Raw genomic sequence first — 16,930 nt, 5'->3', positions numbered from 1 at the left:
ACTAATCTTAGATGCACATTTGACTACATTTTATTTTGACATTCTGTGCCAAGTGTATTGCCAATCAGACACGACTAAACTGATATAGACACTGAAATAAATGATTAAACCTTCTGCTCTTTTGTCCTGTTTACTTTATCCACTAACCTCTTATTTTCTGTTGTGGTTAAATACTAATCACATTTGTCCAGGCAAGTCTACTTGGATACACAAAACATTATTTATCCAAGGCCTTTAGTTGTCTATTGATGGAAAGCATATAGTAGATTATAGAATATAGAATCTCTAAACATCCTTATAATCATCAGAAAGATATTGAGAACATTTATATAGAATTTTCCCTGTAATGGTATGCATTGATTGCTTGAAGGAGTGTGATCATTTGTGTTTTTGGATAAATGAGTTGTGTTCATTTTGTGCCAACTTATGTTTTTAAAGCACAGCTTGTAAGACAAGAACAATTATGTCTCCTTTTCCAAAGACAAATGATATTCTCATTGTTGGTGCTGGGTTGTAACTGATTACATGTATTCTGGATTACATAATCAGATTACAAAAATTAAGCAGCCTAGTTGTAATTATATGCACTTGCTTTTTATTGATTACATTATTACATTATTCTCACAATGGCAATAAAGTAGTCATAATTCTCTTTACTTCTGTTTATCTTTTACAGTTCCCCTTTTATAGGGTCTTCCTGGTTTATGGAATTGCACAGATAGACAAGCCACTAGTCATGGGCCGATCACTGAGACCCACACTGCATTTGATCACAGGGTTTAAAGAAATCATCTCACTTTTAAGAAGTATTTTCTCAACACTGCAGTCGTTCAATCCCAATCAATTCACATTAAAGTGTACATGCAATGCAGGGATTCCACAACGTTTTTCCCCCCTCTTTAATCTAATATATTTACTTGAATTAACCACTTAGATTTTAAGTCAATATTTTGCATCATCATGAAAATGTAATCCTTGGCAATTTAGTTCAGTTTAGTTTAGTTTATTGATTGATATAGCACATTTAAAACAACCAAGGTTGTAACCAAAGTGCTGTACAAGAGCATTAAAACAAAATCAAAACAGAATTACACATTAGATATAAACATTGAGGGTACATGGGAAAGCATTTACACTATCAGTTAAAACATAAAGAATATAAATGAGTTTTTAAGGATGCTTTAAAAGTAGCAACAGGGGAAGATCTAATACTAAGAGGAAGACAGTTCCAAAGTCGAGGAGCCGCTACAGAGAAAGCCCAGTCACCTTTAGTCTTATAACGAGAGTGAGGAATAAAGAAGAAGTTGATTCGAAGAGTGTAGGGATCTTGAGGCATTGTGCATAACAAGAAGATCAATAATGTACTGCGGTGCAAGCCCATGCAGGGCTTTTTTTTAAAAAGAAGAAATTTTAACATCAATCTGTGACCTAACCGGTAGCCAATGAAGACAGTCTAGCACAGGAGTGATGTGCTGATGCTTTTTAGTGCCAGTTAGTAGTCTGGCTGCTGCATTTTCAACCATTTGGTAAAGATTTACAGCTGAATTAGGCAAACCCAGGTACAACGAATTACAATAGTCCAGCTTCGAGGTAATAAATGCATGAATGACAGTTTCAAGGTCTTTCTTTAATAGCATCATCTTAATTTTAGCAATAGATCTCATTTGGAAGAAACTGCTTTTTACCACAGCGCTAATCTGCTTATTAAAACTTAGGCTGGAATCAAAAATAACACCAAGATTCCTGACGCAGTCATGAACATTTGAAGATAGAGGACCAAGCTGATGGACTATGTTAGAAGTCAGGTCTGATGGGGCAAAGATAATGCTTTCAGTTTTGTCAGCTTTTTTTCAGCTGTAAGAAATTCATATCCATCCAACATTTTACCTCACGCAAACAGTCAAACAGAGTAGACACAGATCCTTTGTTGTTTTTAAACGGAAGATATAGCTGAGTATCGTCTGCATAACAGTGGTAAGATCAATTGTGTCTCTGGAAAAGTTGTTCAAGTGGAAGCAAATATAAAGCAAATAGAAGAGGTGCTAAAATGAAACCCTGCGGTACACCGTAAGAAATTGGAGCCCGAGATGAAAAACTATTTCTTACTTTCGCTAAAAAAATTCTTTCTTTGAGATAAGAGGCAAACTTTAACTTAAAAATAATTTTAAGTATCCAAGCGTAAGAAGACGCAAAATGAAACTCAGTTTGCTATGCTCTGTGTGGAAAATTTAGTGTGCACAAACATGCGAGAGCCCAGAAAGCTGCGTCTTATACAAGCAGGGCAACCTTGTCTAAGACCTAACAGTAACCTCTAGGCAACCTCCCCCAGTTTCTCTTGAAACAAATACAGAAGTGACTTAATCAGCAATTCATCGACTAGAGACACTAGAGACAGGCTCTAAATGGTTTTTAGCCTGGAACAAATTGTGGTTTTGGTCTATACAGCTAATTTTGTCCTTCATGACAACAGTGAGGGGGGTCATGTTTTTTTAACTCATTGGTTTACATTATATAAAGCCTTAAAGTTCTGCATAATTAAGGGAGTTGCCACTTTGAGTCACAGGTGGATTGCCATTTATTGTCTGTTATTCATCACGTCACCTCAGCTCCAGTGTCATTTATCTGGGAGTGTCATGCGGTGACGCACACAGCCAAGATGGCAACGGCCGACTTTAGACTTAAGAACTGCTCTTCAGAATCCTATACAGTCTATGGTCTTAGACAGCATGTGATTACAGTCAAGGAAGACGCATGTGTACAGCATCAGTATAATGGATCCATACATTAGGTCTTAAAGTGACAGCAGTCTAATATTCCTACTTTTAATGTTAATCAAACAACAGAAGGCACATGCAAAAATAATATCTTAATTTCTGTAACTTTAATAAGAATTAAAATAAATGTTTTATTTATACAGTGAAGACAGTGTTATTTTACATTTAAAGGTGCCCTAGAATGATTTGAAACAATATGTTAAATTGTTCTCTGATATTTACATAGAGAGTATGTGGCTTATTTAAGGGCAAAAATTGTCTAGATACAGTTTTTACAGGTCCATTTACAACCCTATAAATTTTCCCAAGGATGTAATGCTGTTTTTGCCTTATTTGGAAGGGTTATGAATATTAATGTTGAGCTCTCCTCTGATTGGCTTATTTCAGCAGCTCACAGCAGTTCAGTGAAGTGGCTTGTGAGTCCTGACCATCCTGACAGAACACAGACCGACTCAATGATACTTTAAACAAAATATCTCAAATGGAGATTGATAAAATGCAGCTTACTTATGCAGTTTATTGGTGTTTTCAGATCATCCGCGCACGAGAAATAGCAAATCCCCCAAACAGACCTTTTCTGTGAAAAAAACTTGTATGATATCCAGTGTTATACCTAAACATGTTCAATCTGGCAACCGTATGCACGCAAGCTCTCTCTCTCGTGCGCCGGTGAACTGAAAACACCAATAAACAAGTAAGCTGCATATTATCAATCTCCATTTGAGACGTTCTGCTTAAAGTGTCATTCAGCCTACATTTTAGACTTGTCTTTTTTCGGCAACGATATTGCATGTTTATATAACGTTAGTCACAATGTAGGCTAAGGTTACGCAGTGACTGTGATGTAGCCTAATCTGAAATACAAAAAGGCAAACACATCATAGGAAACACCATACTTCAGTTCTCAAAAATATATAACTTATCTTTTTACAAAATGAATAGCCTTGTCAAATGACTATCGTTTTAACTTATATGGTGGAAAATGTGACGTTTGCTAGAAGGATCGAGTGAACGATCTAAGCAAAATATCTATGGTTGTATTTTGTAATACAAAATAATATTAACCTTTGTATTAGACACACTATTTAGTTTTGTATGGTACTTGGAGTTTCCTATTGTTACTGTACTACCATCTTGTGTTATCTAGACAATGCTGTCTCTCTAAGAAACTTTCAATTTAATCACTACTTACTGCTTGCAGGAATCCAGTTGTAATTGTCACTTTCTTCAGTTTAAGACGCTGAGTGAAGCTTGCTTGAAATGGGCCGAACAAACGAACGATCTTGAATTAAATTGTGGTATCGGATTATAAACATCAACCATGACTGTTGACATTTTTTATCTGTGGGAAGGGTAGAAAAGTCTTCTGCACAGCCTGGAACATGACGTGTGTCCATGCGAGCAGCTTGTTTTGATGATTCGCTCCCATTTCCCCTTTCCGCGGGGCATTTCCATAGATGCACTGGTGGGTTAGAAGGGAGACCTTATATTCACTCCTGGCAAAAAAACAGGAAGCCAGTGAAGTGAATGGAGAATAGGTGTGATGTGATCATATGTTCGAACTCTCAACAGATCCTTGCTGCACTATTCTGAACATACTGCAGTCTCTGCAAGCTTTCTGCAAGTTAAGGATCCCGATGAGAAGTGTATTACAGTAATCCAGTCTGGAGGAGACAAAGGCGTGGACCAGATTTTCAGCATCTGCTAAAGTGAGTGTTGGACGGAGTTTTGCAATATTTCTGTGATAGAAAGATGTCTTGCAGAGGTTTTTGATATGGGTTTCGAAGCTGAGTTGTGGGTCAAATCTTATACCAAGATTGGTGACAGTTATGGAGAGGGGAATGTCCTGACCAGAGATAGTTTGCTTCATCCACACCCTTATCTCCTTCAGACAGGCAGCAAGTGTTGAAGATGATGTTGGTGAAATTACAGAGGTGTGTGTTTCTGATTTCATGTACAGTTGTGCGATACAGTCATCGGCATAGCAGTGAAATGAGACTCCATAGCGGCTAATGACATGGCCGAGGGGATGATGTAAATGATGAAGAGAATGGGGCCAAGGACCGACCCCTGAGGGACCCCGCAGGTAACTGTGTGTTACCGGGACCTTGCACTTCCATGTGAAATGTACTCTGTTCTGTTAGTGACGTATGATTTAAACCAGTTTAGAGCAGTGTCAGAGAGTCCAGTGGTTTGATGCAGCCGGATAAGGAGTATGGCATGATTCACTGTATTGAAAGTAGCTGACAGATCGAGGAGTATGATGAAGGATAGTGAGCCTGCATCAGCTGTCATCCATAGGTCGTTTGTGACTCTAACCAGGACTGTTTCCATAATGACATTATTCAAAAAGATTGTTGTATTTGAGATGATCATGGAGGTGGGAAGCTACAACTTTTTCCAGTACTTTGGAGATGAATGGGAGATTGGAAATTGGCCTGTAATTTGCAAGCACATCTGGTAATATATATATATATATATATATATATATATATGGTAACACTTTATTTTGATAGTCCTCTTTAGATATTCTACTAACTAGAAGTAATTTTGCAACTACATGTCAACTAACTGTCATTAGAGTATTTGTAGACTGTCTGATTAATATTTACTAAAACTTTATTTTGTTTGTCCCCCAATAGATATTCTACTGACTATAAGTAACTTGGCAACTACAATTCACTTATTCTACTAACCCGAACCCTAACACCTAACCATAACCCACCAGTCTACTGACAGTCTACTAATACTCTAATGAGAGATAGTGGACATGTAGTTGCAAAGTTACTTATAGTTAGTAGAATGTTTAAAGTGGACTATCGAAATAAAGTGTAACCATATATATATATATATATACTTCCTTCACAAAACCCAGTCTGGGAGACGTAATATAGTATTTTTGTTGTTATCAAATAATATATTTTCTTTTTCTTTGCATTTTAAAATAAATATGGTACAAGATTATCCTATCAAAATGATAAACCAGTTAGGTTTAAAGTAATGTAAAAGTAATTAGAAAGTAGTCAGATTATATTACCTAAAATATATAATGTAATGAATTATGTTATGAACTACAATTTTTGTCATGAAATTTGGACCCAGCACTGCATATTGTCCCTAAAAGCATTGAGCAAGACGCTCAATCTGCAAAGGCCAGCAGCCACATGAAACTTTACCCTCTGTTTGAATATGTCTCTTGAATGTGCTCAGTAAACAGAGAAATCCATATGAATATGCATTGTAATGATTAAAGTGACATTAATTAATATTACACACACACACACACACACACACACACACACACACACACACACACACACACACACACACACACACACACACACACACACACACACACACACACACACACACACACACACACACACACACACACACACACACACATATAGTTTTGCTCCCCTTTCTCTTTTATATTCTTTTAAAATTAACCTGAAAGCAAAGCAACGAGTATTATAGTTAAAAAAGGAGAGCACACAGCAATACCATTTTATCATGAACGCCTGTTTAAAAGTCCACTAAGATATCAAGGTTCAGATATTGACAAACATGTTGCTAACTTACATAAGATGTGTGAAGAGAGGTGCTTTGATTTCATGTAATCTCTTTCTTTCTCATTACTAAGCACTGTTAGAACGAACCAGGCTTTTTACAGTAAAGTAGTGTTCCCATATTTTATAACAAAACACTGGCTATACAGTTATTTACCATGGAAAATATGGCATAGGTTAACTGTGCTTTTTTCCAAAAATAAAGAAAAATAATATGTAATATATAAATATATAAAATAGTGAAAATGCAGTTTGACTAAAAAAAGTAAAGTATGTCACGGTAACACTAAGCTGTTATGCATTAAATCATGCTTACCTAATGCACAGATAATTGTGAGTTAATCTATTACTCATGAACTAAACCATTCATCAATCAGCTAATGAAGAGTCTATCTTAATAATTAGTGACTGATGTTAATTAAATGTGTCATTATTAATTCGTTTACAACATATAATATTAATGTATAGTGTAAATTAACATGTTAATTACAACAATGGGTAAAAGCCATTTTAGCTTCCAGTTGTCTGCTTTAATTAATCATAAGTTATTGATTTGCAAAGATATGATTATGTTATGACTTTACTTATTGAGGCACATGACTATAGGGGAGACCAGGCATATGGTTGTAACAAGAATAAGCTAGGAGACTATGATCATTTCACTGTTTACCCACCTCCTCCCAAATCCCATATAAATGATTGTCAAGGCTGGAAATAGACATGCAGATTTTATAAAGAAAAAAATATATATTTTGCAGTGTAAATGTATTTTTTACAGATCAAATAATTTAATCACTTATTAGATTCAGATTAATTTACACCCTTTCCTTTTTCTTTTCTTTTTTTTAATACATTCATTTTAATACAAATGCATTTTAATACATGTATTACCCACTATGCATACAATACAAAAAAGTAAAGAGAAAGAACTATATAAAAAAGACAAGTAAAAGAAAAGGGTGCCAGGGGAGATAATAACATAAAGATCAGAATAAAGATGCATTCTGATATAAAGATATCAATATTTGGCAAAGCTTGCATATTTTTAAAGTCTTGATAGCTTTCTTATTCATAGAGTCTCCAATACTGTTTACATATACAGCAAACTTACTTTTACTTAAACTTACATTTATGAATATAATTATTAATATTATTATTTATTTATAATTATTTAAAGTATAAATTAATTAATTAAAATATTGTTTATCTTCTTTAGGATAATCCCACTGTAAAAAAAAAAAAAAAATTGAGAACTTAAAAGTTAAGGCAACTAGCTGCAGAACATTTTTGAGTTTTCTCAACTTAGGGTCAATAGTTGTACAAACTTTGTTTGAGTTATCAACTTTTTTCATGTTAAATAGTTGAATAAACTTTAAAAGCTGAATTTGTCATAAGTAGGATTTGTTTTACAGTGTAAAGAGTATATTTTCCCATAATAGAGAGCAATATTTTCATTAATACATTTATATAACTTAACAGAAAAAAAGTACAATGCCAGAATAAATGCAATGCAGTTTCATGATAATTATTACAAAAAGTTCAGTTTAAAATTATATTTTATTATTTAATTATATTATTTTATTTTTGTAAATAATAATTAGGTTGGTCAACTTAGTGAATGAATTTAAAAGATTTCTAATAAAATAGAAACTTCGGAGGTAACTGCCACACTCTATGCCAGCAAACCACTTTACCATTTAATAAAGACTTCCAATAAGACAACTAGTAACCAATTCTTTATGAAAAGGAGTGTGAATAACTACTGTTATTTTTGGAAGTTAATTAAAAAAGACGTTTTGCCATGAGGTCAGCTCATAGGAATAGTATTCACATGCACTCTTAAATGAGTACCTGATGGTATTTAACAGATAACAATAGAAAACGCTCTCTCGGTATTCATATGAAAGCAGCTGTCTTTCGTTATATAATTGACCAACAAGTTGGTCCAGCTCTGATGCTCATGTGCCACTGTTGGTGCTTTTGGTGGTAGACAGGGGTAAGCATGGGAAACCTGACTGGTCTGCGGCTATATGCAGCCCCAAATGCAACAAACTGTGATGCACTGTGTATTCAGATACCTTTCTATCAGAACCAGCATTAACTTCTGGAGCAATTTGAGCTACAGCTTGTCTGTTTGATCAGACCACATGGGCCAGCTTTCGCTCCCCACGTGCATCAAAGAGCCTTGGCCACCCATGACCCTGTCACCGGTTCACCACTGTTCCTTCCTTTGAGCACTTTTGTTAAATACTGACCGCTGCAGACCAGGAACACCCCACAAGTTTTTGCAGTTTTGGAGACGCTCTGATCCAGTCGTCATCACAACTTGGCACTGGTCAAACTCGCTCAAATCCTTATGCTTGCCCATTGCTCATGTTTCTAACACATTAACATTGAGGACAAAATGTTCAAATATTTTACTTGCTGCCTAATATATTCCCGCCTACTAACGGGTGCCTTGATGATTCACTAAAAGAGTTATTCAGTTCAAATGTCTAATGTCTATGCCTAACGGTGTAGATTAAATTGTTGTTTCTCAAGCAAAACATGATGCATTTTAACCTGCTAATGTCAAACCATTATGCTAATATGGAATAAGTCATATCAATCATATATTTGCAAATAATTTAGCTAATGATTAATTAAAGCAGACAACTCATAAAGTAAAATCCATGGCTTAGACCCATTGTGGTAATTAACACATGAATTCTAAATACTCATTTAAGAGTGCATGTGAATACTATTCCTATGAGCTGACCTCATTTGATGTTTCTGAAACCTTTGTTGGCAAAACGTCTTTTTTAATTAACTTCCAAAAATAACAATAGTTATTCACACTCATTTTCATAAAGAAACTGTTACTATTCCTTGTCTTGTCTTGAAGTCTTTATTAAATGGTAAAGTGATTTGCTGGCATAAAGTGTTGCAGTTACCTCAGAAGTTTCTATTTTATTAGAAATCTTTTAAATTCATTCACTATTAGGTAATACTATAGGTTGTAGAGGAATTAATGATTAATTAACAGCAATTCATATTAATCTTTTAATCAGATAGACTCTTTTTTAGTTGCTGATGCGTTAATCATTGATGAATCGTTCAGTTCTCCATGAGTCGTAAATTAACTCATAATTATCTGTGCATAGTTAAGCATGAATTAATTCTTAGTGGACATGTATTATGAAGGGTTTCCAAACTCTTTTTCCTGTTGAGGTTGAGTGTTAGGATTTTGTCTAGCTACTTTTGTTCGGCATTACTGTTGATCAAAGATCTTTCACCAGTCATAAATCATCAGTTTGTTAACCCTGTTCGTGTTATCAGTCTCCTTGATTTTGTGCTGTTTTGAGAGATACATTATACTGCACATATGCTGTATGCAGGCATGCACGCAGACACCTCATTAACATGGTTATTAATTCCACACACACTTTCATCAGTCTCTGAGCCAGCTGTCAGACACATGTGTGCTCCTGACCTCAATACAGTGTGCTGTACAAGACTGCACATTATCAAACACAGACGGTTGGGTAACTACTGTATGATAACTGTTATCTAATCAAATAGACCACAAATAAAAGCCCTTTTGTGAGGGTTTGCATGGGTGACTTGTCAGTGATTTTATAGAAATTTCAAACTGTACTTATAATTATTATTATTATTATTATACTATAATAATAATAATAATAATAATAATAATAATAATAATAATAATAATAATAATAAATGCATTTTCTTTATGATATAATATAAACCATTTGGGACTGTTGAAATATTGTGCTGTAAATGCTAAATTAACTGTACCAAGTTTACTTTACTAAAGTGAAAAACGAATCAGTTAATGAGTGTATTGCCCCATAAGCATTTGAGGTTTGTAATACAGAGCTTTATCAACACTTACTCTGATTACAGGCAGGGTTCTGATAACTGTTTGAGAACGAACAGTTCTGGAATGCTGTATATTGTGCAATAATGGCAGTACAGGATCACATATATTATACAGCAGGGCTGTAATCACAAGTCCCCCTCAATAATTAAAAATGAATTCTAATACAATTAGAAAAAACATTTGCACATAATTTCAAAGAGTTCAAAAGGAAAATGTACTGGTAATTTTCTGCCAGTACATTATCCAGTGATTTTATGGAAATTACCATTGATCCTAAAAACACAAACTAATACAATGTGTAATTCAAAATACAGGTAAAACACCTGTAAAAAATTCCTTTATATTTATACAGTACATTGTGCCCTGTTTTTACAGACTTTTTACAGTGTAGAATTAGTCCTAGAATTTCCTTCAGTGTACTATTTCTATATGCTTTATTTTAAAAAGCGCACAGCTTAAAATGTTTAATTGTCCAAGACATGGTTACAAGCTTGTTAAACAGGCAAAAATCATTTTAATGTAAATATGATTATACTAATCTGAAATGACAAGTATTAAAAGAAACAAATCATGAAAACATCGCTTTAATAGAACTATACAGTTAAAAACATTTTTTTTTTTTCATATTCATTCACAAACAAAAATGTGTACATAGCATAGTAATACTACATATGGCTCAAACCCTCCTTGACTCATATGATCCAGTCGTTTGAAAGCATATACATTCATTTTTAGCTGGCACATTTGTTTATTTACATGCTGCATGAACTTTGATCGGGACATTTGAGTTGGATCCAACCTTCGTTCCAGCATTGATGAGCTTATCTTTTGTCTTAGGAGGCAAGTTGCATACCTGTTCAAGTAGATCATTTCACAGATTTTTGTACTTAAAGTCCTCCATGATAGTTGTGTCCTGTTAGTGAACTGTAATCAAAGTCATTGTATAGTCATCAAAGTATCAGGCTCAAAGTTTGAGCCTGATAACTGGGTAACTTCCAGTGTTGGGAAGTATTATTTTGGAAACCGCAATAGGTTACAGATTACAAGTTACACTATTTAAAATGTAATAAATAGTGTAACTATTTCAATTATTTTATTAAAGTAATGTAACTGATTACATTTGATTACTTTTTGATTACTTTTTTAAATTTCTAACAATGGTTGTCAACTGTTAATCATTTTCAAACATTTAAACCAGGCAGGATTAACCTCTAAAAAACAGAAAGAGTAAATCTGCATACTATTCTTTTTTTTACCACTATGTGTGTGTGTGTGAAGTGAAAACATTATACCATTTAAGGCCTAATATTGATTTCTTACTAACAGAAGCAAGAACGTATTCAATTTGCATACTCACTTTACTCACCCCCAAGTGTAGCTATCATAACACGCATGGCATTGTTTAGTATTATTTTTAAAATAAATTATATTCCACCTGAAATATTGACCAATCATTGTGTAGTTAAAGGGATAGTTCACCCAAAGATTTTAATTAGCCCATGATTTACTCACCCTCAAGTCATCCTAAGTATATATAACATTCTTCTTTCAGATGTATATAAGTTATATTAAAAATTTCCTGGCTCTTCCAAGCTTTATAATGGCACTGAATGACTGTTTCTGTTTTGAAGTCCTTAAAAGTGCATCTATCCTTCATAAAAGATATCCACACGGCTCTGGGGGGTTAATAAAGGCCTTCTGAAGCGAAGCGATGCGTTTGTGTAAGAAAAATATTCATATTTAAAACTTTACAAACTGTAATATCTAACTTCCACTAACTGTCTTAAATGCGTTCATGGGAGACTGGCGTTCCAGCGTATGACGTAGGACGCAGGCGTAGCGTAAGTTCCGGTGACGGATGCGGAAGCGCAGAAGATAAAGCAAAACAAAACTTAGTTTTTGTAAGAACTAGCATATTCTCACCGGAGTGTCCTATGTCATTCGCTGGAACGCCAGTCTCTCGTGAACATACGTAGGCTACGACAGTTAACAGAATTTAGAGATTAAAGTTTTAAAGGGGTCGTACAATGCCATTTTTGTACAAGTTAATGATTATTTAATGTCTAAAACTTTGTAATATACTTTAACTAAAAATTCTATTTAGTATTCTAAGAAATCACTCATTTAACCTGGTGAAAAACAGCTTTGTTTTCAGCAAGCCGTTTCTGTGCATGTGCCTTTTATGCTAATGAGCTTTGCTCATCCCACCCCTCTGTTCTGTGGGGGCTTTGAGTGTTAAGCGTTGCTTAGACAACAGGAGAAAGTTTGACAACAAGAGTCTCTCAGGACACATCTGTACAAGTTCAACCATATCAATTCGATATATCAGATATGTCAACATCTAAATGACTGCTGTGTTCATTAGTACACCCAAGAACAGAACACCACAATCGCTTAGACGGCATTCTGCTCCAGCGTATCCATAATGGTGGACGACACCTTGAGCTCGCTCAGGGCGGGTCTGAGATGAAACGATGCTGTCAATCAACTGTCGTGGGAGGGGTGTCCAATCGTGTGATGTCACACATTTAACAGCTTGATTTCAGACAGGTGAAAACATATAAGGAGAAAAACACTTGATGGATTTTTATCATTATTGGATGGTTGTGTACAGTCACTACCAACACACATTGCTGTATAATCAACTTTTAAAAGTGCTTATATGTAAATATCCCCTTTAAATATGGATATTTTTCTCACACGAACGCATCACTTCGCTTCAGAAGGCCTTTATTAACCCATCTCGGAGCCGGGTTGAGCACTTTTATGAGGGATAGATACTTTAATGGACTTCAAAACAGAAACAGCCATTCACAGCCATTATAAAGCTTGGAAGAGCCATGCAGGACATTTACTCGTTCGTCTGAAAGAAGACTTTAGAATATACACCCCATATACTGTTTCCACTGCAGGAACTTTCCTCAGTTTCTGGCTTGCAGTAAGAGTTGCTATTTGAATCAACAGTGGAGGTACAATACGACCGATGGGTCGACGACAAGGTTTAGGCTTTATTACATTTATTTGTAAAGGACAAAATCCAGTGGGAACAGTAAAGTTGACACGAGCAGTCCTACTTCAAAAAAGCTCCTTGGACAAATTGTTCCAGGTAATTTCAGTGGAAACGGGACTTAATTTTCATGTTTGATTGAACTATCACTTAAATAGTTATATTTTCCAAGTCAAAATGGGACAAATAAAGAGATTTGTCCACTAACTGGCACTTAAGGTTATTCCTGAAATGTTGATAGCATTTTCATATTTGGCAAACATATTTTGCATTGAACTGTTATATTTACAACCTTTTCTAATTTCTGGATTAAATAATTTTACATTTCCAGCAGTGAACGCATTTTTATCTCTCGCCATGGTGGCAACTAGACAAATTGCATCCTAAAGCTTTCAGTGACAATGTGGATTGATGTAATTGGCACACGTGGTGCTCTGCAAATTCAAACAAGAGAACCAATCAAAAGTATCGAAATAACATTGCTTTACTTCTGAGAGGAGGCATCATTCACATCAAAAACAGGCAAAGCAAAAAATATTATTCAACATATCCTAGTTTTTTACAGAAAATGATCAGATGTGACCCTCTTTGTAATTGTTAACATTTTCATAAGTAACTGTAATTTAATGACACTTTTTTTAGTAACATAACAGATACATTTATTTTATAATTAAATTACATAACTCCATTACATACTACTCCCTAACACTGGTGATGTTATGAACACAGTTCAAAACTGATAAGTACAGGGCCTTCTATTAGAGCTCATTTAATGGGAGTGGGAATTGCTTAACATGGTGGAAATGCTGTGCAAACTTCACCCACTCTTTGCATGTCTAGATGAAGTATTGCCCCAAGCATTTAATCTGCAATACGGCGAAGACAACAGGTTGTACATATTCATTGTTTAGCTTTTTTATTTTATTTTTTATATTTATTAGATTTATTAAAATCAACCTTAACCCAACCCAATAATGGTAAACTTGTGATTTAAAAATAAATGCAAATATTATTTATTTATTTTTGTATATTTTTGTGTCTTATTCAACATTTTCTGCAGGTAAGTACTGGCACCAGCCATCTCTAACTTGTATTAATTTTTTACTTATTTTGAACATTGTATATTTGACAAAATAGTTTAACTCTACTTTTCTTAATTTCAAATTGCAGTGGACATTATCTTGCAATTTAATTGGTGGATATTGGAAACACTGATGTCATGCAATATAAACAGACAAAAATCGATCACCCAAAATCCACCATGCTGTTTGTTCTGTAGTTAAACTTAAAATTAGAAAAAAACAAATCTAAAAGATGGACTTTAAGATGCAGAACATCGAGTAGTGCAGTTTTCATGCTGCCACATGACGAATTGCACTTTTAGTTTAGTTTTATTCTTTTGAATGTAGAGTTCATTGATAAATTCAAAAATCCAAACTGGGAATTAAATATTTCAACCATTTTATGTGCATATTATGTCACAGATCAAAAAAAGCTTCATACTTGTATAGCTTCATACTTGTCATACTTATGTGTTCATTTATTATAAAACAATTTGTAAATTTAATTTAGTTTTAGCAGAAGAAAGCAGTCCAAATGGTCTAGTGATATGAGCACGCTTCCATGGAGTGTCCATAAAGATCATTGCCCCTCAGTGTCTGAGGTGCATTTATATCTGTCAATATTAACTGTTTGTTTTTCAGCTCAATGTTTTCATGGTTTCTCAATCTCAAAAATCATTTGTAAACATGCATGGGGGGGTAACCTAAATTTTCGGTCTGGGGTCCATGCAGTTGAAAAATCTAAATGTATAAAAAAGATATTATAAAAACATGAACTAAGTTTTGTTAGTGTAGACTCATAGCTGATTCATGCAATAACAATGCCTTGTCATTTCTATAACAGGAGCAAAGGTCATTGATACAGTCAGAGATCAGAGATCATGAGTGTAATGGTGAGATGGGTCTCTAGTTTGTTTTTCAGATGATAAAAAAATGAGATTAATGAGTCTGTGAATGAGATTAAACATAATGTTCATTATGTCAACAAGCCTTTTCTGATAAATGTGGATCACATTGCATAACCTTTCAAATTCACAACATGAATTGGGAGAGGATGTACATTTTTCATAGACTTAGAGCTAGTCGTAGATAACTTTTTAGGAAATGTGTTTGGGAAAATACCTGATTATAGTGACAAAAAGACTAACTTTATATATTCTGGAATATTCAGTAAAATAGCCTAACACTGAAATATGACAAGCTACGATTTGGGCTACATGAGATATCACAAGGCAACATCTGCTGCCTCCTGGTGGAGATGTCGAACATATTCCATCAGAGTTTTCCATCTCAAACCTCTGAATGCTATAAGTTTGTAAATTATTTTAAAAAATAACATTGGAAGCATTTTGATTTAAATGGACAATTTGAGCTATGATACTTTCAAGAATCATTTAAGACATCATAACTGAACAATAAAATACAAATCCATATTTATTTTGTGTTATGCCATTTTGTTATTTGGAACCAAAGTATAATTTGCAGTGATTGGATTTTGGACCAGATTGGACTGGGGACACACAAGAGCTGCACTTTTGGAGATGCTCTGACCCTCAGTTCAGAGATGCTTCGTCTTTACTATAGCCATCACAGTTTGGTTCATGTCAAATCCTTTGCCCATTTTTTTTCATGCTTCTTTCTTACACATCAACTTTGTGAACAAAATGTTCACTTGCTGCTTAATAGTGTTCAGTATCAGTGTTATTCAACACACACACACACACACACACACACACACACACACACACACACACACACACACACACACACACACACACACACACGTTGGTCTATGTGGTTTACAGGGACTCTCCATAGGCGTAATGGTTTTTATACTGTACAAACCGTATTTTCTATCCCCTTACACTGCCCCTGCCCCTAAACCTACCCATCACAGGAAACATTCTGCATTTTTACTTTCTCAAAAAAAACATCATTTGATATGTCCTCACAAACCACATTTATAGAGTAATACCAGTGTAATACCCATGTAGTTATACAAATTTGTGTCCTCATAAACCACATAAACAGGCTCACACACACACACACACACACATACACACACACACACACGCACGCACACACGCACAAAATCAGGAATAACATTATGATCACTGACAGGTAAAGTGAATTAAACACAACTGATTCAATTATTATTATTTATTTATTTATCACTATAGTAATGTAGACCAGCTTGGCACAATTAATTTAGATTTTACAGCACAAAAGACCAGCATGACAAATTATAACCTGAATAAAGAAAATGCATTATATATTAAGAATAAATACTATTTTAACATTTCCATAAAATCACTGACAAAGTCACGCATGTAAACCCCCACAAAAGGGCTTTTATTTGTGGTGTATTTGATTAGATAACAGTTATCATAGCCTAAAGTAGGCTAGTTACCCATGTTTACATATCTTGTACAGGCCACACTGTATTGAGGTTCACACTTGTGTCCAACAGCTGGCTCAGAGACTGATGAAAGCGTGTGTAGAATTAATAACCATGTATACATTTTGATGTGAGTTGATAAAATCGGCAGCCTATATAATTTGGTCATAGGCCAACATTTCTCTATTGGATCTACTGTTGTTGTATCTGCATTAGGCTTATTTTGTCAAAAGTTTCC

The sequence above is a fragment of the Pseudorasbora parva genome, chromosome 15 (genome assembly GCF_024679245.1).
Source record: "Pseudorasbora parva isolate DD20220531a chromosome 15, ASM2467924v1, whole genome shotgun sequence".
Taxonomy (NCBI): domain Eukaryota; kingdom Metazoa; phylum Chordata; class Actinopteri; order Cypriniformes; family Gobionidae; genus Pseudorasbora; species Pseudorasbora parva.
The sequence above is the reverse complement of the archived record's forward strand: the minus strand, read 5'-3'. Positions refer to the sequence as shown.